General features: G+C 34.9%; 1 long non-coding RNA gene across 2 annotated transcripts in view; it reads left to right on the top strand.

The window, feature by feature from the left end:
* Positions 1-20,681, top strand: part of LOC107518654 — a 67,522-nt gene extending 46,841 nt beyond the window's left edge. For both annotated transcript variants that reach the window (XR_001598930.2, XR_001598929.2), the window contains exons 4-5: positions 5,389-5,459; positions 17,446-20,681. This is a non-coding gene — a long non-coding RNA (uncharacterized LOC107518654). The remainder of the gene's footprint in view (positions 1-5,388; positions 5,460-17,445) is intronic.
* The last annotated feature ends 6,390 nt before the right edge of the window (positions 20,682-27,071 follow it).

The raw sequence follows: 27,071 nt of genomic DNA on the forward strand, positions 1-27,071 counted from the left end.
CACAGGAAGGCCCAGTTTAGGGTGAAAATAATTCTCAGGATAGTTGTTTGAATGGGCTGTAAAGATTCGTTTGTTAAAAGAACAAGAGATTGGCAAAATCTACTTGTCTCTTTCAGGTAAAAAGAAAAATCTTGTTTCTGTCTGGCTGTAGTGTCCACCATTATTATGCTACTCTTTAAAGTCAGAAATCAGAGTTATGTAGTAAAATCCCATTCCTTTCAAACAGAGACACAAAAGAGAAGAAATCTAAATATAGATGCTTCATTGCAACGTGCATGTAGGTGGTGGTTTAGTCTCCCTTTTCTACCTGGGAGAGCACATCACATGCCCATTTACTTATTCGGTCATTTAATTAACCATCATTTACCGAGCAAAACCAATACTTGTCAGGCACGGTGCCATGTAGTGGGGAATAAATAAATAAAACATGGTCTCTGTCCTCTAGATGGTCACAGTTCCAAGAGCACAAAAGAAATTCTGCAGAAAAAGGAATGATCAGCTCTCCCTGAGTGGGAGAAAAAGGCGTGCCAGGGAAATCTTAGAGTAAGAGATGTGTGACTAAGGGAAAAGGGCCTGGTGGATCTACAGAAGTCTATATAGTTCACTATTATAGCATGAGAGGGGAACGTAGTGGAATATGATATGATGATTTGGCAGCATCCAAATCATGGTCTTGAATATTTCTCTGCTTTTGTTCTAAGGGAAAGATCTTGGCACAACCCAAACATCTAATTTTATAAACATGCAGCAGAAGAGGACAGGGGCTGCTCAAAGACAAGGATGAGTACGCACAAGCTCTTGCTTTTATTACGTACATACCTTGAGATTAGGGTGGTAGGAATCTCCCCCTCAGATAAGCTGGAAATACTAATATGGCAACTCACAACCTTTAGAGAACTGCTGTATTATTTTTCCTCAGCTACAGAATGTTTTAAAAAATGGAAATCGCTTCTAGCTTCAGTTTTAAAATGCCTTAATTTGAGAGACCATTAGTCATGAAGGTGTTTCCATAGCAAATGTGTGTGGGATGTCCTAGCTTTGTTGGCAATGGTTCAAGAGAACTTATACCATTAAATTGGGAAGAGGCCTGGCATGATGGTGAGAAAATTTATGGCACTGTTCCCATAGCATGAGGCCTCCATTTAAGGGCAAGATAAAGGACAGGCAAAGAGCAAGAAGAAAAGTGCTGGAATGAAAGCAAGTAACAAAGGGAAGATAAAAACGGAATTCCAGTTCAGCGTGAATAATAGGAATGCAAATGGTGCTGCTAAAATAGGACAGAACATTACTTTTCAAAAAGGCAAACAAAGGAAAATTGTAGTAGCAAAAGTATTTTGCATGGTGAAATTGTACACTGTGTATGCTTCTCAGAAGCAAAGCCACCTACTCTCATTTTTCCCAGCACGATGCTGTGAATTTGGTGAGTCATTTCATGAAGATTTACTACAAAGTTCCAATCTGCATATTTTTTAAAATAATACATTTGGATTAAACCTTTCTTTTTCCAGCAGCTAACTACTTATGCTCCCATTTTATAGCCAAATTTCTTATCCAGTTACAAAATAATACACTTTAAAAAATTAATAAGTTTATGGAATGATCTCTAGGATTTATGATTAAGTTAAATAATCATGGTATAAAGAGGTATTTACAGTATGCTGCTATTTATCTAAGAAGTTAATCTGAAAGTAAATTTCCTTTTATTTTTAAAAAATCTCAGGAAATAGTTATTTGTGGGTAAGGAAACAAGGTAGAAGGGACAGAATTAGAAGTTAGATGTCTCTGAATACATTTTGTTTTTCTCTGAATACATTTTGTTTTTGTTTTAAATTCAAAAACATGTAAATATTTAACATAATTATAAAACAAAATTAATCATGAGACAAAATGATCTCTAAAATTTGGAAGCACAATGACACAAATGAAACTGAGTCTCAAATTATTGGTATAATCACAGAGAAATTATTTCAAGTAACAAAGTAATATATGTAGCTATACCTTAAGGAAAAAAAATTTTCAAAAAAATTTATGCTGTTTGTTCTAACTTTTTTTGTTTTGGCTGCTTTATTTCTCCCTCCCTCCTCTCTCTCTCTCTCTCTCTCTCTCTCTCTCTCTCTCTCTCTCTCTCTCTCTCTCTCCCTCCCTCCCTCTTTTCTTGTCTTCTTTTCTCCCTCCCCACTTTTTTTTGATTAGGACTGTTGTGTGTACTATGGGATAAAACAAATGAGAAATTATTTTAGTGTTAGGAATTAGGATTCTCAGCATAGAAGAAGGTAATTCAAATGTAAGATCAAAGAGATTAATTATAAACCCTGTAGTCTTGAATCAATATTGTCAATTGAAATTGACAATATTGTCGATTGAAATTGTAATGTATTCTTTGCTTTCCTTACTGGAAAGACCTGGAAACAATGACCACTCAATGAAAATGAACACTCCTCATGTTCAATAATTCCAGATCTGGGACAGAAAATTGTACCAAAGAGCCTGGGATAATTTATCATACCAGAGAGCGGAGATACTATCAATGACATTGGGGTTATGTATAAAATACTCTGGAGCCAACTAGGAAAGGCTCTCTGTAGCCAAAGATGGGCAGTTTGAGAGTCAATAAAATAATAACTGCAATGGATTGAAACACATCCTTTATGTTTAAACATATAGTTATTCTAAAACATATACACACGTGAGTGCATAGACAAATAATTCCCTTCAAACTACCCAACCTATTGGTCTTCTTTAGGGGATGGTAGGTAACTAAATATAAATTTTAAAGCTAATAAATAAAGAGAAAGAGTCAAATATTTTTCCAGTATTTTCTGTGCACACTATGCCACTGAGTAATCAAATAGAAATTGCTTCTGATTCAATCAGCAAAATGAAAATAAAGTTATTAGACAACTGGGGAAATGTGAGCATTGACTGAATAGTCAGTAATATTATGGACTTATTGTTAATTATATTTAGTTATGATAATGAATTGTTATCAGATTTTTAAAAAGTTATCTCTAAAATATATATGTACATATATATTTAATATATATACATATCAAATTATTAACAGATACATAATGTACACATATATATTTACAGATAAAATGTTGTGATGCTTAGTTTTGTTCTGAAATAATCCAATGGATGTGGGGTCGGGAGAATTGGATGGGAGTATAAATAAAATAAGATTGACCATGAATTGAAATGTTTGAAGTTGAGTACATGGGGCTTGATTATATTATTCTTTTATCTTTTGTATATGTTTGAAATTTTTCATATAACAAGTTTTAAGAAATCAATCACTTTCCTCATCTCTCTTATTCTGTAACTTGATAATCCTGCTTTCTAATGTATTTTTATGCTCACATGGCAAGCACTCAGTGAATGTTTGGTAACAGTTGTGCTGCTGTTGGTGAAGGTGTCCCTGTAGCTCTGTTTAAGATTCTTTCTGGATAAAAATTGGACAGATAGAGAAAATAATTCTTGGCATTATTCAGGTCAGTTAGTGGGTGACTTTTCTGGGATAATGGCAAGTTTTCAGACTTAAACCATCTGATGTTTGGAGTTCTAAAACAGACTCCAGTCTTAGCAGTGAAAGATATTAGCCCTCTTATCTTAGAGCAGTATTTCCTTGAAATACAAGCAAACAGTTTTTGAACTCAACTGCTCACGAAAAATTAACATGATGTGGGCTCATTACTGATTAAATCATCAATTGCAAGAAGACACATCACTAATTATTTTACCATAAAGCAGCTGAGCGCATGACTATCTTTGTTTAGCAAGTATCTATAGGGTTTTTTTTTTTTTTTTTTTTTTTTTAACACCAAGAAACCTCATGTTCAGTACATTGCATTGTCACTCTTGGATATTTGTTTTCATTCTGAAGGTTAAAGAAGAAGACATTCTTCTAGGAGGAGTTTTGTGTCTCTAGTTGGTCTCTAGGGCATAGCTAACCTACCCGGGACAATGAATGGAGCCATCTCTGGTTTTGGGGCCTACGTTCATCTGTTTTAGCCAGTGGGTAATGGATGCTCTCTCTTGCTCAGTATATTTAGAAGGTGAGGAGTTGGCTGAAAAACCTAGTTCCTCTAAAGACACTGTCCCAATTAATGGCCATTACCATTGCTTCTTGACCTCTTTCAGCCTGAAGTTCCCCCCACACATATATGCACATATGATATATACCTATATACATATATATACATGAACGTACATATATATATTTTTTATTTTCTTAATGTAAGAATGCTGCCATCTAGTATTGCTGTTTTTTCAAAAAGAAAACTTGATTTGATTTTCCTTCCTTTGGTCTTGTCTTTTTTATTTGTTTTAATCTCGTTATCCTTCATTTTGTTTAGTATAATCTAACCTAAAGGTAAAAGTCTTTTTAGTCAGCTACAGACAAAAAAAAAAAAGAATAAAACCTTAACTCTGATATTTATTTACTATGTATACTCTGCCAAGTGGCAAAGAATGCATTTCCAGCATAGATTCCCCACTGATACTAACAGCATCTGTAAAGATACAGTAATTTGAAAGAGAGCCAAGAACCTACAATGGAAGCATTGTTGTCCAAAACAATTTTCTTTAAATGTACATCTTAAAAGAACTCTGTCTGTTCCTTCAGGGAAATGTATACATTCTCTTCCCACATTTAAATTTAGCAATCACCCCATTTTCTAGAACTGTATTATCATTTTTTTTGTTTGATGCTTAAATCAATGAAAAGAATAATTAATATTTTGAAAGTTATTGTTTTCTATAAAACACATAATTTTAAAAAAGATATTTCTGTGCTCTTTAAGGTAAATTGTTCTTATTTATTGCTGTCAATTCCAGCTTTTCCCATTGAATTCTATCTCTGAAATTATAATGTAAAACCTATAAGTTAACGTATAAAATTTCATCTAAGCATTTGTAGCATTAGAGGCAAAGTTAGGGCTAGTGTTATATTGTATGCAATATATTTGTGTCATAAACTGTGGGTTACCTAAATTAATGCAGGACTCTTAGATTGAAGGAATAACAATTCTTTTTTAAACTCACCTCTAACATACTCACAATTTTAATATTATTAGTTATGTAAATTCAGGAAAATGGGTCAGTATATAAGCAACAGTATTTTGTGAAGAAATAAAATACCAGTACATATTTAATGTTTTTGTCAACTTGAAGTTTGTACTTTAGGAGCATTGTTGTACCAACCTCTAGAGATGTGTTTGACATCTGGGCTCTCATTTAGACCATATTTCTTTCAATACACATGATTCATGTACTGATACACACATGATTCATATATATGTTTGGATTTTTACCTGGAGCCTCCTTTGCTATGTGTATTATCTTTATGCCAGATCTTTCTGTCCCTGAAATATATGTTGTATTTTTTAGATTTTGGAACAGATAATAAAAATGAGAACTAAAAGGAACAGGCTGTTTTGCTGCTACAAGAGACTAACAAGGTAATTTAGTCCAGATTTTTCATTGTTTACTTGGGGAAATGGGCCTAGAAAAAGAAATGCCTGGTTAGATTTTCACAAGTGGCTAGCACTACCGAGCCGGAGTGCACAGCATCAGTAGTAGGTGGAGTAGGTTTTCTGGCATCTCTCTCTCCTCTCGCTGTTTTAAGCCAGATGATTCAAGTTAAGATGATGCCAAATTTCAGGAGCTCTAAACATGTTTTTAACTCTAGAATGTGGATAATATGTATCAAATCTGTACCTTGCTTTTGAGGAAATTTGTACTTGTTTTGAGTTTTTGTATTGCCTTTTCTCTTGATCATCTGAGCTTAAATTATTTGTATATATGAAATAAATTAAGTTGCTAAGGTAAACTCTGAATAATCACAGAATGGAATGTACATGAATGACACCTTGGAAAAAAATGTTTCTTGCCAAATACTAAGTATAATAATATAATATTTATTTTGAGTCCTTGAAAGAGTTCCGGTCTGTTCAACTTAGGCTTTCATATTTAAACATTAAACTCTCTTCTGTATAAAATCAAACAAACTGGGATTTGTCTAAAAGCCTCTTTTAGGGGTTGAATTAACAAAGAACACATTTTTTTTTCCATATAACATTAGTAGTGGAAAAGTAGATTACTATTTAGTTGATAGCTTTTGCCTTAAGCATACTCTTTTATTGATGTGTGTGTGTGCGCGCGTGCGCACGTGTGTGTGTGTGTGTGTGTGTGTGTGTGTGTGAGTGTGTGTGTGTGTGTGTGTGTGATGGGAGCAGAAGGGGGAGGAAATTTTTAAAAGCAAACCATGACCCCTTTGGTAATTATCAGTCTTACAAAAAAAGAGTAAAGGGTGTATTGCAGCTTGGTTCGAAGGAAAAAGCACTGAATGAAGAAACCTGGGTTCACTTCCAGCTTTTAGACTCATACTTGAGTGATGTTGAGCAAGTCACTTGCTTTCTCTGGGTCTTACTTTCCTCATCTGTGAAATGAGAGAGAATAAGATTTAATTAAAAAACCTCACCTAACTCTACAGTTTGATGACTGTCTGAAAAATGAATGTTCTCATCTCACTGACCTTCACCAAGAAATAGGCAATATTTAGCAGCCATGTTAGAAAGATTTGTTGGAAGCACACAGGAAAGTAGCCTTTCTAACTCAACAAGCCTACATTTAGATATAATTTTTGGGAGGGAATTTATTGGCAACTTTTTGGTTATTATAGGCAAAATTTCATTTAGACCTCTTTTCCAGAATATTTTCATCATATAATAAAAATTTTAAATTGATTAATTTTCGCTGAGATTAATATTATAGTTTATGCTAACCTATGTATTTCTGTGATTATTTGATTATCTATTTTCACACCAGACTATAGGGTCCATGAAAGCAGAGATCATTTCTGTTTGGTTCACAATTTAATCCTAGAATTTAGCATAGTGTCTGGCACCTAGTATGTGTCCAAAGAAGAAAGAAATATGGTTGAATAGGCGAACCAAGAAGGTTCTAAATCAGATGCCATATATCATCTTGGAATTATCTAAAAAAATTCTATAAAGAAATGAGGTGACTCACCTACAGTCTTTCTGAGTTCTCTGGATTCTATTGTTGATGGTGAAGAGTTTTCTTTGTAATTGGTTTTCTCTTTTTGGAGAATAGAGATGGTGTTGATCTCTATGACAAATTTTCCACAGCTACTAGGTATTAGAGAGTGTTTAGGTGTTATCTATTTTTACCATTTGTTATCTGTAGTAAAAGGCTCTAAACCAGTTTTAAGCAGCTAATGATGATGCTCCTTCCCTACTTCTATGCAAACTTTTTTGACACTTCATTTAGATCTGTAACTTCAATTTGGCAAGGTATTTGGCTAAGCATTCTGACTCATTGTCTTCCACAAGGATGGTGTGTGATTCACACCAGCAAGCCTGAGCAACACCAGAGTTAGGACAAAACCAACAGATGCTGAAAGTGCCTACCGAGGACACTTTGGTAAGAAGAGTCAGTGTGGACAGACTTTCGGTCTTTATATGATGGTTATTATGTCCAGGTGATGTTGCAGCTCGATTAGATCAGTGATTTTTATCGGTTCTACAATTTTTCTTCATTAATCATACCTGTAACTGTTGGAGCTTGGATGCTACATGAAAAGCAATATAATTATACTCATTTGATGAATTTTTCTTAGGTAGGATTAAAAGAAAAATCATGGCAATCTTCCTTTCTTTATTTTTTTTCCCTTCCTTCTTCCTTCTCTCCCTCTCTTCCTTCTTCCCTTTCTTCTTTCTTCCTTTTCTTCCTCGCTCCCTTCCTTTTCACAGAGAGGCAGTATACTATAGAGAAAAAGCTTGGATTTAGACTCAGATAGTTATTATTTAGAACCTTGACTTTACTTTTTATGTCAGGTCATTCTAACTTTTCTGAGGCTCAGTGTCTTCATGTGTAAAAAGTCAGATAATATATCACGGTGAGGCTTAAATAATATAATAACATCAGCCTATTATTTATTAAACATCAAATATATGGATTATCTAATTTAATCTTTACAATAACTGTGTGAGTAAAATGTCTGGTACATGATAGGTGATATATAAATAACATGGTGATAGAAATATTGGGTGTTCTCTGTAACATGTCTTTTGAGTATTTACTTATTTAATTGCCAGGTGCTATTATTTATGGCATTAGTCTCCCCAGTCCCTGCCACCAAAATTAAACTAGTCATTCATTTACTCAAACTATGTCCTTTGAGGAACAGCTACACACTAGCTATTATGTGTGTTAAATGGAGGGGAAGTAGGGAGCAAAACATAAGATACAGTTTCTAATTTCAAAGGGGTTACAATTTAGTAGAGGTTATAGATCGATAGAGAATTATAACCAATTGATGAGTTTTTTGACAGCAAGAAATAGAACATATGTTATAAGAAGGACCTCCACCTTCCAATTTAGGGGATTCAGGAAGGGTTCCTTAGAAGAAATCACATCTATGCTGAAACTGAAGGAATAAATAAATTTGGGATTAGAGACTGGCGTGTGTTGTAAGGAACTATGTATATTCAAAGGTATTAAGATGAGAGGGACTATGACATATTTGAGAAACTGAAAGCAGCTCATTCCAGAATTTGAAGAGATCAACGGTGGGAGTTGAGGCTGGGGATAAGCAGGACTACTAGGTAATGAAGAGGCTTGATGCCCATCAGGCAGCGTTGTCTAATCTCAAGCTGCCTTTTAGCTATTACTGAGTTCTTGGTTCCTTTCCTCCTCAGCTTGGCTTTGAAGCAAGGGCCTGCTATCCTGCTGACCTCTTGGACTCCTGATCTGAGAGGGCATATGGTATGTTGCTAACTCCTGATCCCCACGTAATCTTTTAAGCTGTGTTCCTGGTCCTGAAAAAGAAAGAGTTATCTTACTACTCACAGGTGGGGCATTCTTACTCAGTTGGCTATCTCTAAACATTGCCCCTAGCATGATCTAAGGGACATTGGGCTATGGGGTGAGGAGGTTCCTATCAAGGGTCTCTTTTGTACAGTACTTTGCAGTTTGGGGCCCTTTTAACAGGCCCAGGAATCTGAGGCCAGGCTGACCTAAAGTCAACTCTCTCTTCCCTGGGCCTCCCTGAATCTAAACGCCTCTGGAAGACCCGAGCAAGCCAGACTCTGTGGCATGATAACCTAATTACCATTTCATTTGTCCCGGGAGTGGGGAGATAAATGATATATACATCAATAAGCTGGATGGAGAACTGATTCATTTATTGACTCATAGTTTATTTTGGAGCTTGTGCTACAGAAAGTACTATACCGATAGTTAGGCTTGTCTGAGTACTGAGAAAAGTCTGAGGCGTGTTCAAGGCACAGAGATAGGAAAGTAAACAGCAAGTTCTAAACCTTTGCCTTTCTTTTTATGTGACCAGTCAAAGGCTAATTAACTCTGAGTAAGGTGACCATATACTTCATTGTCCAGTCCTAGACATTTTGAGAGTGGAAGAGGCTGCTACTCATTACCATCCTGGGATAGCAGGCATAAACTGGCAAACACAGATGCAGGGGTGTCCTAACCAGGAGCTCTCTGTTGGTCTGACAACTGCTCCCAAGTTCTTGGTGTCTATGCTTAAGTAGGGGAGAACCTAGAGCCAAATAATTTCTGGGTCTTATTCTGGCATTATTGTTTATGCTCCCCAAAGCAACTTTTGGAACTTTCTCCATTTTATGAAATACTCATGTTTCTCAGAGGTAATTATTATCCATTTTAATACACGACAATAGATTTCTATTTAAAGCAAATCAGTGGAGTGGTAAAATGGGGAATGAAAAGAATTCTGAAGATGAAAACTTCAGCTGTATCTTCTGGCTTTTATAATTCTTTATTAATTACAATGTGGAGGTGGAGACATTATTTGCTTTAAAGTGTTGGCCCATAAATTGTACATTATACATTATTAGCTTTGATCATACCAGACTATCTAAGTTGGGATAATTATTTGTGTTATTAATGTTTGTCCAGAGGGGCAACAAGAAATATATATATATATCAATCACATGCAATAAACAGATGAGAGACCAAAGAGGCACTTTCTTGACTTTCTTGATTTATATACTCTTTTCTTCTAAACATGTTTCTTGATAAAATAATAAATAAAATGTCAGTGTGCTATGAAGTTAGCACCATCTTAGGAGCAGTATTTTTCTCCACACCAAAGTAAATTAGGTTGTGGGAGAATTTGGTGACCAAATGTTACTTGCACTAACTTCTGAAGCAGAAGCTCTCAAGTTAGGAAAAATATGCCCCTCAGAATATTTGGTTATGTTTGTACATATTCTTGCTCTTGTTACAACTAGTTAAGGGGTGCTATTGGCATCTAGAGGTTAGAGGCCAGGGATGTTGCTAAACATCCTACAAAGCACAGGACAGCCCCCTGAGCAAATCATTTATCTGGCTCCAAATGTCAATAGTGCCAAAGTTGAGAAACTTCTCTTCAGCATCCTAATCATTTATGTATTTAGGTATTCATTTATTCAATACTTATTTATTGAGCACCTACCATGTTCCACGCACTGCACTGCTAATGATAAAGTAGTGAACAAGATAACAAAAGTGCCTACTCTTGTCCAGTTTGCATTAGTTTGATGTCCTTCAGAATCTTGCGATAAGTTTTCTTTTCTTTTCAACCATGGCTTCTACAGATTTGTCGTTTAGAATAATTCCAAAGGTATATAACATAGTCTGTAATTTGCTGAATGTGATTTTGTTGTGATGAGTGCAAGAGTGAAGATCATCTCCGATGAGTGGTCCTGGCCAGCCGCCAGAAACATAAATTCAACTGAATGAGTATTATAGCATGGGCCCCACCACCCCATCAACACTCTTAATGATTATAAGAGGTCTTTAACTGGTCTCTTTAGTCCCAACTTTAGCTCCGCTCTTTATTCCCACCATATTCACTTTTCCCAAAGGCAAAACTAATCAGGTTCTATCTTCTACCTCCTGTATCAGTCCTTTCCAGTTGCTATAACAAATACCAGAGACCAAGTAGCTTATAAGCAACAAAAATTTATTTCTCAAAGTTCTAGAGTCTGAGAATCCAAGGTGCCAGCAGATTTGGTGTTTGGTGAGAGCTTGCTTTCTAATTCATAGATGGTCATTTTCTCTCGGTGTACTCACATGACTGAAGAGGTGAGAGAGCTCTCTGGGACCTCTTACAAGGACACTAATCACATTCATGGGAGCTTTGCCTACATGACCTAATCACCTCCCAAGACCCTACCTCCAATGCCATCATACTGGGGATTAAGTTTCGACATAAATTTTGGGGGACATAAACATTTAGTATTTAGTCTACAGCACCCCCCCATCTTTTATAACACACTCATCTACAGTTAGGTTTTCATGCTACTGCACAGGTCTTCTGTCTGCCTGGAATGCCTTCCCTCCCCATTCCCACTCCACAGTGTTAACTTTGATAAGTCCTACTCATTCTGCAAGGCTCACCTTAAACATCACTTTTGTGCCCCTTCCCAGATTTCTAGGGACAGTGCTATCTCATATGTGCTTCAGTGCCCTTCCCTTGGAATATGGAGAAGACTCATGAGCAAAGTTTCTGTCCTTGAGCAAGCTGTTCTACCCAGTTAATTGTCTTTCGCTGTTTGATTCTGTATATTTTATTTAACCTCTCTGAGTTGTCATTTTATCAACTCAAATTCTATCAAGTAATAGTTCACTATAAGTCAAAGAAGTATATCAAATTCTGTAAGTTCTTCAGCATAAAACCAAAGATGAAATATTCATTAAAAATGAATGTTTATATTTTTTGTTATCAACATTTCATTCAGACCCCAATAAAGTAAAACTATTTCCAAAAGAAAACATCCCTTCTTTATATGTATTTGAAATTTGAAGCCACTTAGAATACAACAAAGCTTTGCCATGTAATTTTTTCTTGTGTATATAAGATCAACATTTGTCTTTTTCTCCAATTTGCCCTTTAATTTTTTGAAAAATTCACATTTATTTTTTGCTATTTTACTTATCTCTTCCCCCTTTCAAATAAAAAGAAAGTTTTATGTCAGAGAAGTGAGGAGATACAAATTTAAAATTATAAAATTGATCTGAAGCTTTCTTATGTTATCAGCAACACTTCACTGTCACAATCTGGGGGAAAGATGTGAAGTAAAAAAGGAGGAATTAGAAAAAAGAGGTGTCAAAATGAGTGCCAGCTACCTTTATTCACTTTACTGCTCCACGTTTTAGACTTAAAATTATTTTAAAAAATCATTTTGGTAAGACGAGTAAATGTGTATCAATGAATAATTGTAAGAGAAAATAAAGCAAGAGAATTTCAGTCAGGGTATCTTTCAGTCACAACACTTTTGTGTATTACACTTCTATAAAATATTTCCAGGCACGGAAAACTGACATTTAGCTACTACAGGTGGGATGGATATGAGAAGAGAAAACTAGAATTTATTGATTTTAGTCTCTGTGTTATGTGTTTATGTAATTTATTTCGTTTAACTCTTCCAACAAATCTATCTAGTCTACTTACATATTTTTGAGTCAAACGAACTGAAGCTTACTATTCGATTAATTGTGAATAGAGCCCAAATTGAAACCTAGTGTTTTTTGACTTAAATGACACATCACACAGGTGTCCTGTGATGGAGAAAAGAAATGTCCTGGCCTTAAGCAGTTTATAATTTGAAAAGGAAATGTAAATGTGTGTGAAAAGCAGAATTGGTAGACCACATATTTATCTTATTTTAATTATTATAAAAATAGTTCCATTACATGGTTACGAAGGTCCAGATTCATTGCTAATAAAGCAGTTGTTCTGAGCTTTTTTCCTCTTGACACTAATATGGAAACACAGAGATACTATTTTACTGACAAGTTTTTCAGCAGATAATGTAACATACGACACAGACTTTGAAGTTACTCTGATTTAATTCCTTCATTTGCTATGCAGATTTGGCAAAGTATTTAATCTCTATCAGACTAAGTTTCCACTTGTGAAATTGGGAATATGTTATCTATCTTATAGGGTTTCTCTAAGGATTAAAGAGATGTTCGATTCATGCTTACTTCTAAAAATAATGGTTGTGGCCATTTATGGCAACCATTATTATTGGCATATATTTTGATGAATTTCGAAGATCTTTGGTGGAGATGGTGCTGTGGTCCTAGATGGGCCTCTGCACTCACCGACTGACCAACAGTGCTGGTCAGGCTGATATGTCCACCAAAGTGCTAAGTAATGGGGTGTGGGGAGGAGAGATGCCAGGGTTGGGGAGATACTGGAAAGAAAGAATCAAGAGTTTCCCCACAAGTACTTTGCAACATCAAGTCAAGGAAATGTCAGGACTCTATGGGAAAAAAGTAAAGAAAAGAAGCTAGGGTGAAAGATGAGTTTTTGTTTCTCTCAAATTGAACATCTCCAATAAGACAGTTCTTGGGCCAATTGTCATGACATTTTTCCTTTTAATGAGAATCTCTTTTGTAGAACTAACTTTACAAAACACAAAAGCAAAAAATTATGGAATGTATTTTTCTCCTTCCTACTTCATCCTTTAATGTAACACATTTAAAAAATAAGTTGTTTCACATAAACCTGATTAACTCTGAAGAAATTCATAATCCATCCAAACCAATCCAAATGAAGGTAAAATGAGTAATCAGGCTCCCATATGCAAAATGATGTTTGGTTAATTTATTGCACCACACTGAATAATAGGCTGTTAGACTCCACATTCCTTCTTTTCACATTAGATCAAATAGCTTATTGCTGTGGGAGCTGATTTCATATTGCATACAATTTGGATATATTACAATGGAGTAGATATTAGTCCATTCTAAGAGACAGAATTAAGTACTTCATTTATAGGATCTCTCCACTGGGGAAATGGCAAAGGAGAAGGAGAAATGCAAACAAGATAATGGACAGAGGGGGATTGATGTGCATTACCCATCAACCGGCTATGCCATAGGGGCTGCTGGTTGCTGTTCATGGAGCCGGCTCCTTGGAGAAAAGCAATGTTTCCAGTGGGAAGAAAATCCAAAGAGAGTTTATGTTCCCTTTCAGAGAAGTGTTGACATTTTAATTACTTTCTGTTTTCTTTGGAGCTACATTTGAGAATTGGAAGCAAGTTAGAAAAATAAGAATTGGCTTCATTAGAAATCAGATGAATTGACATGCAGCCATGAGCTGGAGAAAGTCCAGATTCAGATTATGACAAACTCAAGTCTCCAGCAGGGCCTAGAGAGTCAAAAAAACCCCAGCTATTGAAAAACCATACAGAAGAATTCCTATTTGGGGCTTATTATCTTCGAGAGCAGACCGTGCCTCTTTGCGATCTAATCTTTTCTGGCCATGGGGCCTCTGTGCTTTACTTTTGTAATAGTTTTTTTCCTTTAAACTTTAGACTCACATGGGTTGTGGGGATAAGTACAATAGGGATGCAAAGCAAAAGGAGAAGAATCACAGAGAGTTGGATAAATTGGGGAAATCGGTGGGTTTAGAATTATTTAGTTTTGAAGATAATTTGATACTATTTGTTATTTCATAAAAAAAATTGCCTGTGGAAGTGAGGGTGAAACCAGAATAAATGGCTTTAAAAGATGCGATATATTTTCACCCTCTCTTGCTGCACCTGGAGTTGCCTAGAAATTAATAAATGTTTAGCAAAACCAGGCTATCTACATGTGTTCCAGTATTGGCAAATCTAAAAATAGTAACTCAGTACAAGATTGAAATTTTAAAAATTCCAACAACTCCAACAAGCATGTCTGTGGTACCTGAAAGAGTGGCACCTGAGGACATAGGCCCTTCTCGTCCCTTTCATTCTTTCTCCAGCCTTCTTATACCCTAGAGACAATGTGAAAATGCCACTAAGCTTAGACTAGTCAGTTCAGTAATAAGTAGATCAAAATGAGTCCAAAAAAATTATCTACTGTGTGCCAAGCATTTAAAATACATTATGTGATTTTTCAGAAAAACCTGTAAGGAGATATTATCTCTACTGTAGATATTGTTATTTCTATTTTACAAACAAGGAAACTGAGTCTCAGGCAAGTCAATTAAATTTGTAAAATTCAAACTTTTATTACAAAACATTTCAAACATATGCAAAAGAGGATAAAATATTATAATGAACCTTTGTCTTTATTTTACTTTATTCTTCTTCCTCATTAACATCTACTGTAGTCCATTGATTTGAAGCAAATACCAGACATATTATTTCATCTGCACATCTTGTAATGTGTCTCTAAGAGATGAGGATTGTTTAAAATAAAATAACCACAATATCTTTATTATACCTAAAAACATTAACAATAATTACTAATATCAAATATGCAGTCAGTGTTTCCCTATCCACAGTTGTTTTACAATCTTTTCAAACAGACCGTTTGAATCCAGATCTTCAAAATGTCCACATACTGTGATTGCTTGGTGTGACTTTAAGGTCTCTTTAAATATAAATCTAAGCCCCCTCCATCTCTAGTTCTTTTTTTTTTTTTTTTTTTAATTTTTGGTTGAAGAAATGAGATTGTTTTTTTCTGAAGATTTTCTAACAATCTAAATATTCTTGATTCCATCTCCTGAGGTGTTCTCAAATATATGTATTCCTTGTACCATACAGTTAGAGCTAGAGATTTTATCAGATTCTGGTTTCATGTTTTTGGAAAGATTATGTCATAAGCAGTAGTATATATTTCCATAAATAAAAATGTGTGTGTTTGTAATGTTATCAACTATTGAGGATTTTTGCCTGGATCCACTAATTTTTTAGCTATTGCAAAGTTGCAATATCCTAATTTTATGATTTAAAAAAAATAGACCTTATTTTTAGAGCCATTTTATATTCATAGCAACCTTGAGTGAAAAGTACAGAAATTTCCCATATGTCTCTGCCTACCCCATCTCTCCACCCCAGCCTCTTTCACTGTCAACATACTGCATCATTGGCACAACAAATGAACCTACACTGACCCATCATTACCACTCGAAGTCCATCATTTATGTTAGGGTTCATTCTTAGTGTTGTATATTCAATAGGTTTTTAAAAATGTATGATGATATGTATCTGTCAATAATTTCTTTTTTATTTATTAACTAGGATACCCCTATGAGGCGAAACTTCCCCCTTGCCACCTTTTTAGTTAGGTGAAGTGAAATTCATATAAGAAACTCAGGATAAATACTCCGTTCTTTTCCTCTACCTATAAGTTGCAGAATAATGAGCTCCTTCTCTCTAGTATCTTCTACAGTGAACATAAATTGTTTTTGTCTTTATTGTTAATATCACTAAGAATTTATATATTTGAACATAATTGATGTGTTTTAGTGCACTATTATATATACATATATGTGCATATGTTTATACACACATATATGTATATATACATACTAATAACGTGATGGTAAGCTTCTAGGCCACCAGTGTCTATGAATTTACATTATTTTGCTGTCTCAATTTGAAGAAAGTAATTCTTAAAGTGGTTTAAAATTTTATTTTAAAGCACCCTTTTCCATTTACTGACTTATAAAGATTCCCGAGTCTCTGAGGATGATAGAAAACTTTGCTTTATTGCTACAGAAACAGAAGCAACTGTTTATATAGATATGAGAGGAGGAAAGAACAAAGGAGGGAAGAAGAAAAGAATACACAAATGAGTATTAAAAAACAAGCTGATTAATTAATAAGCTATTGCATAGTCTGGGAAAATTATTGGATTTAATATATCTATACAGTGTCATATGGCATTATTGTGAAGCGGTTAAGCTTGAGGGCTTGAGATTCAGACTGCTTGGATGAAATCTCCAGGTCTGGTACTTTCTAGTTGTGTCAGATTGCCTGAGTTTCTTCTCTGCCTTAGCTTCTCCATCAGTGCAACAGGAATAAAACAGCTTAGGCCTGTAGGGATAAAGTAAGTGAATACATAGAAAGTGCTCAGATTGCTCAGTAAATGCTAATTGATGTTGTTATAGTGATGATGATAATTATAGATATGTGAATGGCTAAGTAGTGTCTCTCTCTGGACACAGACAAGAAGAGTAAACTGATATTTGTTGGGTAACTACTAGGTACAGGTACTGGATTGGAACCTGTATTATTTATAATTTATTATCAATTTTAGTATTTTAAAAATCTATTACCATTATTTATTATTTATTTTAGTACAGTAACTGATATAGGGAAGGGATTCAATATATCTTTTTTTTTTTTTATGGATGAGTTGAGCAATATTAGCAGGTGTATTTGACCCATAGTAGGTTTTGCTAACATCTGCAACGAACTTTTACAAGACAAAAGAGGATACAGCACTAGCATGGAACAGAACTTTAACATTCTATAGGAAAAGTTCAATAGATAAGTCCCAGTAAAGGTGTTCAAACACTAAAGGGGACATCAAGGCACTAGTGAATCACACCATTCTGGTATTGCACATAACAAATCAGTATCAACATTGACCAAAGATTTTTTCCCTGCACAGGAAAAGAAAGAAAGAAAAGAGGAACAATTTTCGAATCACTCCTCCAACCACGGAAATGATTTTAATTACCAATTCATCTGTTGGCAGACTCTTCTGGCAGATGTACCTGCAGCTTGGAAAGATAACAAATGAACCAGTTCCTTACTCCGGAGTTGACACTGATAGTGCATGTGGAATTTGCTTTCAGAAAAGAATCCCGGGCAACAATACATCTGGCACTCTGTTCGAGGAATTTGTCATGTCGTTGACACGCTCAGCCTCTCCATTGTCCACACCACCCTGACAGCAGGTTCTTTATATATCAAAGAAATTGCAGTCTGAATTAATATAATTAGAATGTAACTGCTATTCACTGCACAAACTCTTCATTTTCAGGAGTACAGATCTGATAGCTCATCTGTGCTCAAAATTTTCCCAGTGATGGCTGGAGGGGAGCAAGCAGATGATAAAATGACAGAATATGCACTATTTCATTAGACTCTTTAAGTATCAATTAATGGAAATATAGGAAAAGAAGAAAACTGTCCTGTCTCTGGCATGTCTAAACAGCAACATCTTTCGAATTTATCAGCCTGTATAGCACTTCTATAAAATATGCAGTATAAGGTATCTGAAGTAAGAGAAAGAAATGAAATAGGAAAATTGTATATATTCCCAAAGACAATTATATGGAGTAGAATGGATAATTTATGGATAGGATTACAGAATTAAAAGGTGGTTGGATAACAATGTATTCTTCGCTGCTTCACTTTGAATAGTCTATGCCACTAATCAAGCAATTGTCACCAAGTAAACAACAACTCGTGTGCTAGATTCTAGAATTTCATTCGTGTTATTGTTATGTTTCTACAAATACTTGATTATTGGCATGGTGGAAACTGACACCAGCATCTTTGCTTTAGAAATAAGATTGATTTCCAGTCTCTCAAATAAGTCAACATTCTCACCTTGAATGATTCATTTGAAGGGAATAATGACATATCCATGTGTAGGCAGTTGCTCTTGGCTTCTCCTCTGAAGAATATAAAATTTGTCCTTGTGTGTATTAAGGACTGAATGTCTGTATTCCTTCAAATTTTCTATGTTGAAGCCCTAAACCCCAATATTATGGTATTTAGGGGAGACCTTTGGGAGATAATTAGGCTTAAAAGAATTCATGTGGTTCCCATGATGGGATTAGTGTTCTCATAGGATGAAGAAGAGATACCAGATCTCTTTATCCACCCTCTGTCTCTGCCATGTAAGGGCACAGTGAAGAGGTGGCCATCTGCAAGCCAGAGAGAGCCCTGACCAGAAACCAAAGGGTACCTTGATCTTGGACTTTCCAGTCTCTGAACTGTGAGAAATAAATTACTGGCATTTAAGCTGCCAGATTATGTTATTTTGTTGTGACTGAGCTGACAGTGCACAGGAGCTCTGAGAAGGGATAGTGTTTTCATTTCTTGCTTTTCCTTAGAAGTGCCTATTGATCTTTACCTAAAATTCTGTATTAGAAATTATAATAAAAGAAATATGGAGAATGAATAATGTAGTACAAAATTAGGGTTAGAGTTTGTGAGCGACAGAGGGGGTTCAAGAGATGAATACCGATACTCCTTTTAATTTTAAACCAAGTATATTATGTTAAAGAGCTGTGTAGCCTTGTTTCTCTTTATAAAGGCTGTACACACCTTTTCAGTCAGCATTGTGGAAAAGTCAGAGGTGATTCATTGCCTGTCAGTTGTCTTGTGGAATGTCTTCTTTATCCTCTCCAATATGGAAGGATTGTATTTTATTTTCCAGTAAGTAGCCCAGGGCTTTTCTGAATTAGGTGAGATTCATAATCATGTTTATGTACATGTGTGTGTGTGGTGGTCAGTAGGTAGGAGGGGAGAACTTATTAAGATGCCAATGCCTGGATCCTCCCAGATTCAATGAATCTGAATTTTCAGCTGTGATGCTCAAATTGTATAAGTTGAAAATCACTCCAAGTTCTGATGCACATTGAACTTGACACTCATAGTCCAATGTTCTCCTTCATTGACACAAATATTCAAAATTACTGCCTAGGTGGATCTGTCTATAGGTAATATGTGTGATATTTAAAAAAATCGATACATTTATTTTATAATAATGGAAATTCATTTAAGACATTTTGGGCTGGTGGTTATTTGAGGGGCTTATTAAAAGCATCTGTCAGATCTCCTTCCCATTTGTGACATTCCCTTTCCCCTTTGCCATAAATACCCATGTTTAGTTTCTTAGTCTGTCTGTCCTGTCTGGGTTAGGAAAAATAAATTAGTGGTCTTAAGAGAATTTCAGGGCGGGAGTAGGAAGTGGACTGTGTGTGTGTATGGGGGAGTTCCTATCCCTTGTTTGACCAATGGATTAGGGGATAGACTTGTCATGTGGAAAACAGCTTGATTTATCCAAGAGAAGTAATAGTGTCTCCCAGAACCCAGCCTGCCCCTAACACCCAGAGGACTTTATTCTAAAACACAATAACAGCATTTCATAGTTTCAGGCAATTTTCTTTGCAAACAAATGCAATAGGGATTTATATTTTTATGTGAAAAATCATTTAATAGAGTAAATAAATGCGCCTCCCTCCAATGCATTTGTTCTATTATTCTGGATGTTTAATAATAGGACTGTATGTTAGAAACACATGTTTAGACATTTAAATATAGACACAGATGGAAAAAATCAAGCTTGCAGGAAAGGCCTATCCTCCAAACATGGTCACTCAATGGAACTTGCCTCTGTAATACCCCAGAGGACTTTTTTCCCCTGAAGTTGACAGAATAAACTAGTGATTAGCTAAACGTAGTGAATATATAACAAATATTTTCAAAACACATTTTTTAATTGTAAAAGAAGTACATACCCATGGAAGAGACTATTGGGGAAAAGAGAGCTGTAGAAAAAATAAGAAGGAAGAAAGTTTTGACTAGATTGTTAATTTTAGAATCAAAGAGATATGGATTAGAATCCACCCTTAGTAGTTGTATGCCCTCAGTATGTTACTTCACATTCTGAGCCAGTTTTCTTATCTGTGAAATGAGAATAGTATCTCTTTTCCATGGTTGTGATGATTTAGCAAAATATTTTATGTAGAATGATTTTTAACGAAATACATTTGAGCTCACAGTATTGTTATTGCTGATAGCATAGTGTGGTGGTAACACATGCTTTTCAGGCAAGCAGACTTGACTTTGAATCCTTTTTGATTTCGGGCAGAACTTTGATATTGGAATTCCTAGTACTAAGTAAATAATATTTTAAATAATTTGTTGGGATCTTTTAATACTATTATAATCAAGAAATAGATTTGGTTATGTCTATTTTCATGATTTATGAACTGAAATCCCTTAATCTCTCTTTAAGCTTACAAGCACTCTTCCTAGTTTGTAAGAGTTATAAAAAAAAAAAAAAAAAACCTTCAGAAACAATTAACATTCATGAGAAAATAAGTCTTTGTAGCAATATTTTATTTTATTATTATATTTTTCTCTTTTCTAAAAATCCATGAAGAATCACAGTTTTATATGTAAAACAATAGTTAGCCTTTATATGAATGACAATTTTCTAAAAGCCTAGAACTATTTCAAATTTTCAGGAAAACACCCTGTTCCCAAGTTGAAAGTGATTAAATTTAAAATCTATATTAATATCTCATTATTTTTCAAAAAAGTGAATACCATACTTAATGGAAAATGCTAAGTATCTGCCAGCTCTGTTTTTGTGGGTTCCATAGGAAAGCCGTCTTGGGACCCAGGAGGGCTGAGTCACAGCAACATCCTTGTTAAAACAGTCACCGGTGTGAATGCTGGCCTTTAGTTTTTCCTTCCTTTCTCCAATCCCATCCCTACATTGTTTCAGCCGCCAGGCCTTTAATATTTTCTCTGAAGCAAGGAAAAGGGAAGGGCAAAAATGACTTTGAAAGAATAACATTTCTTTCTATGGACTTAAATAGAACACACACAAAACATCCTGTGTTTTCTTTTAATTAATGACACTCTGACTGCAATAATGGGTGAACATAAAACCAAATTTTGCATCACATATTACCCTATTGAGGAAAAGTTGTTTTACTACTAAAATTACAAACTGGCCCCTTCCCCTCCACAGTCCTGGTCTTCTTATCCCACTATGCCCTTTTACTCCATTTATCAATTTCTAATATGTGTTTGTTATGTTTTTTGTTTTTTCTCCAACTCTGCTGTCTATAACGGAAGCCGATAACATAGAATCTTTTTCTACTTAGCTCATTGTTGAATTCTCTGTTTTAAAAACAGAACCAGGCACAAAGTGCCCGCTTAATAAATATTTGCAGCATAAATGAATGGAATAGTTTCTTCTTCAGTGTTCTTTCCCAAACAATTATAGGAAAAATAACTATAGAATTCTATAATCCTAATTATAGAATCCTAAAAATATACTATGTTTACACCTAGTTGACATACCTTAGTTGGTGATGAATAGATACAGAATTGAATAAAAGGGAGACATCTCTTTGTCACTCTCTATTTTTTTACTTTGCTTTATTTTTTTTCAAAGTCTGACTACCCATCCCCAACCCCCACATGATACATATTTCTTTGCTTGTTGTCTACTTCCCCTTACTACAATGTAAACTTTTTAAAGACGGAGTATTGTGTATTGCATATTTTGTTCACTGCTATAGCCCACTGCTTAGAACAGTGTATGGCAGAGAATGAGCACTCAACACATTTGTTGAATAAATGAATATTTAGATAAGTGTGGTTGCTATAGACTATCCATGCCTAACTCTGATTTCATATGGACTTTACAGCATGATTGAACAGTAAGATCTTGGTACTGCTGATGACAGGTGAGGAGGTGAGAAAGGAAAAAAGATGATCGAGATGACACTAATATTTTAAATTTCATATTCATAATGAAAAAGACACCTCACTCATTATATATATGTAGTACAGTATGAACCTAGGAATGATGGTTTAGGTCTTGGACCATACACTTATTTTCAGAATGAACTAAAATAATTTCTTGATTCCTTAATGTCACATTTTTATTGTCTATAAAATTAAAACAGTGTTACCTAACTCATGTCTATAGTGGAAGAATAGGAAGGGCCTGGTACATAATAACTGATCAGTAAATGTTAGCTATCAACATCATCGTCTTTGTCGTCGTCGTCGTCATCATCATCATCATCATCATCATCATCATCATCATCATTATCATCACCACTATCTTCATCCATGGCTTGGAAAACTATAGCTGAATTCAGCCTTCGGTCTGCTTTTATGAAAACAATTTTATTGGAATATAGCCATGCCCTTTCTTCCTTCCTTCCTCCCTCCCTCCCTCCCTCCCTCATTTCCTTCCTTCCTTCCTTCCTTCCTTCCTTCCTTCCTTCCTTCCTTCCTTTCTTTCTTCCTTTCTTCCTTTCTTCCTTTTAAATTTTCTAAGACTATTTGTCACTACAACAACAAAATTGAGTAGTTACGAGAGATTATATGGCCTGCAAAGCTTAAAATATTTACTCTCTGTCTCTATACAGAAAAAGTTTGTGAACCTTGAATATAGTCAATCGACACCATAACTAAATCTAAGCCTAGCCAAGTGTGGTCCATGGACCAGTATGATCCACAAACTGTTTGTTACTGACCAGTGACAAAGTAAGTACAGAAACTAAGAGTGTTTAAAATCTTCTATAACAAATTGATGTGCTGTTGACATCCAAGTGCATGATTTATGACAGATTATGACAAGTGTCAGTTTATGACAGATTAGAAGATAAAATAAAAAATAATTTTGGCCCTTCCCACTGGAATAGAATTCTGTAATAGAATTTTGTTTCATTGGTAATTTAGACATATTTATGTGGTTCAGTGGGGAGCTCATTAGATGGGAGTAACGAACAGGTCCTGATATTGCAAGTGACCTGGTAAGGTCGATGAATGAACCCGTTAATCACGTCATGCAAATGGATTTCCTATGCAGATAGATTGTCCAGCCATAGTTCATGTATCAGCTAATATATTCGTAATGTGTTGTTTCATATCTAAGAGAAGGCAGTTGCCCCAGAATATTATGTGCGTCTCACGTACATGTATAAATTAATTCCTTTTTGACATAAAGTTATTTTAAGTCGTTAATTGATCTTTTCTAAACAGGAAGCCAACAAGTTTCTTGAAAATCTAGCAAAACAACAGTTTTGTGACCAGCCTTATGTTTTGTTGCATGTGTGCTTAAAAAAAACAGACTGACTTTTTCCTTTTCTGTTTTAGAATTGGTTCCAAATAGCAAAGCCTGCCAGAAAAAACAGACAAACTCTCAGGAACAACAATGCCCATTATGTGTGTGGTAGGAGCTGACAGACTTTGATTACTGGCCAGACATTAACTCCTTTGGTGTCTAATGGGGGAAATGCCAAGTCACAAATACAGATACTTCCAGGATTTTAAGTCACTCATGATACAAGACCAGATGATTTATAATGACTTGTGCAAAAAAGGGCTATTGTGAGAAGGAAGTACAAGTTCAAGGCCACGTCTCCTTGCTTCCTCAATTCTGCAATGACTCATTCTGGCAAGTGGAAATGGACTCGATCACCTCTACTCTTTCCTTTGGAGACCTGGTGGTAGCGAGCGAGAGGCATGCTGCTCTTGTTACCTCACCTTCTGTGTTTTCAGCTGGATGTCACAAGGAGAGGGGCAAATTCAGCACCAACAGAGGATTCTGTGGGCTCTTTGAGATTTCCATGTGCAGTAAAGCTGCTAGAAAGAAGAATTTCTGTAAATGTTTTTATGATCAGTTTCTTCTACTGTTATATATGTTGTAGGTCGACAGACGGTATCCATTTAAAACATTTTTTAATTTTATATTAGTTTCAAGTACAGTACATTGGTTAGACATTTATATAATTTATGAAGTAATCCCCTGATTACTCTAGTACTCATCTGGCTCTACACATAGCCATTACGATGCTATTGACTAAATCCCCTATTCTGTACTCTGCGTCCCTGTGACTGTTTTGTAACTACTAATTTATACTTCTTCCCTTCACCTTAACACTCCTCCCTTCTGGTAACTATCAGCTTGTTCTTCATATCTGTAGTCTGTTTTCATTTAATTTGTTTTTTCTTTTGTTCCTTAGATTCTGCATATAAGTGAAATTATGTAGTATTTATCTTTGTCTGACTTGTTTCACTCAGCTTAATAACCTCTAGGTCCATCCATGTCATTGCAAATGGTAGGATTTTATTTTTTAATGGCCAAGTAATTTTCTGTTGTATATATGAACCATAATGTCTTTATCCAAACATCTATTGATGGGCATTTAGGTTGCTTTCATATCTTGGCTATTGTGAATAGTGCTGACTTGAACGTAGGGGTGCAAAGACCACGAACGAGTGTTTTTTTTTTTTTTTTTTTATAAATACTTAGAAGAATTATTCCTGGATCAAAAGGCCGTTCTATTTTTAATAGTTTGAGGAATCTCCAAATTGTTTTCTCTAGTGACTGTACCAATTTTCAATCTCACCAACAGTGTATGAGGGTTCCCTTTTCTCCACATCCTAACCAATACTTGTTGCTTTTTGATTTATTGATGATAGCCCTTCTGACAGTCATGAGGTGATATCTCATGATGGTTTTAATTTTTGTTTCTTTGATAATTAGTAATGAGCATCTTTTCATATGTCTGTTGGCCATCCGTATTTTCTCTGTGGAGAAATACCTATTCAGGCCTTCTGCCCATTTTTTAATGAGATTGTTTGTTCTTTTTGGTGTTGAGTTGTATAAGTTCTTTATAAATTAACCCCTTATCAGATGTATCATAGGTGAATATCTTCTTTCATTCAGTAGATTTTCTTTTTGTTCTTTTGATGGTTTCCTTTGCTCTACAAAAACTTTTTAGTCTGATGCAGTCCCATTTGTTTATTTTTTCTTTTGTTTTCATTGGCTGAGGAGATATATCAGAAAAAACATTATTAATAGAAATATCAGAGAGTTTACTGTCTATGTTTTTTTCTAGGATTTTTATGGTTTCGGGTTTTACATTTAAATCTTTAATCCATTTTGAGTTTATTCTTGTTTATGGTGTGAGGAGATGTCCAGCTTTATTTTTTTACATATGTCCATTCAATTTTCCAACACTATTTGTCATAGATTAAGTGACCATATAAGCGTGCATTTGTTTCTGGGCTCTCTCTTCTGTTCCATTGTTCTATGTGTCTGTTTTATGCCAGTACCATGCTGTTTTGATTATCATAGTCTTGTAGTATTGTTTGATGTCAGGTACTGTGATACTTCCTACTTTGTTCTTCTTTCTCAAGAGTTCCAAAGTTATTCTGAATCTTTTATGGTTCCATATAAAGTTTTGGATTATTTGTTCTAGTTCTCTGAAAAATGCCATTGGTATTTTGATAGGGATTGCATTAAATCTATAGATTGCCTTGGGTAGTATGGTCATTTTAATGATATTGATTCTTCCTACCCAGAAGCACGGCTTTCATTTATTTGAATCTTCTTCAATATCCTTTTTCAATGACATAATTTTCAAAGAACATATCTTTTACCTCTTTGGTTAATATGATTCCTGGGCCTTTTATTATTTGATGCAACTGTAGTAGATTGTTTTCTTAATTTTTCTTTATAGTAGTTCATCATTGATATATAAAAATGCAACTGACTTCTGAGTATTAATCTTGTATCCTGCTACTTTTCTGAATTAATTTATCAGTTTTAAAAGTTTTTCGGTGAAATCTTTAGGGTTTTCTAAATCTTTAGGGTCATCTGAAAAAAACGACAATTTTACTTCCTTTCCAATTTGGATGCTTTTATTTCTCTTTCTTGTCTGATTGCTGTAGCTAGGACTTCCAATACTATATTGAATAGGAATGGTGAAAGTAGACATCCTTGTCTTGTCCCTGATCTTAAGGAAATGCTTTTGGCCTTTCCTCATTGAGTGTGATGTTAGCTGTGGGTTTGTAATATATGGCTTTTATTATGTTAAGATATGTTCTCTCTATTCTCTGACTTTGCTGAGAGTTTTTATTATAAGTGGATGCCGCGCTTTGTCAAATGCTTTTTCTGCATCTATTGATATGATCATAAAATTTTTATCTTTCAATTTGTTAATGTGATGAATTATGGTAATTAATTTGTGAGTATTAAACCAATTTGCATCCCAGGAATAAATCCAACTGGATCATGGTGTATAATATTTTTGATGTATTACTGAATTGCTACTATTTTGTTGAGAATTTTTGCATCAATATTCATCAGGAATACCTGCATATAATTTTCTTTGTTTGTAACCTCTGTCTGATTTAGGAATCAGATTAATGGTGGCCTCATAAAAATAATTAGAGAGCCCTCTTTCCTCTTGAAATGTTTGGAATAGTTTGAGAACAGGTATTAGTTCTTTGAATATTTGGTAAAATTTAACTATAGAGCCATCCGGTCCAGGACTTTTATTTTTTGAAAGTTTTTAAATTACCGATTTTATTTTGTTGGTGGTAATTGGTTGGTTCAGATTGTCTGTTTCTTCTTGATTCAATCTTGGAAGTGTGTATGTTTTTAGAAATGTATCCATTTCCTTCAGATTGTCTAATTTGCTGGCATATAATTGCTTATAGTATTTTCTTATAATA

The sequence above is a fragment of the Rousettus aegyptiacus genome, unplaced genomic scaffold (assembly GCF_014176215.1).
Source record: "Rousettus aegyptiacus isolate mRouAeg1 unplaced genomic scaffold, mRouAeg1.p scaffold_m13_p_2, whole genome shotgun sequence".
Taxonomy (NCBI): domain Eukaryota; kingdom Metazoa; phylum Chordata; class Mammalia; order Chiroptera; family Pteropodidae; genus Rousettus; species Rousettus aegyptiacus.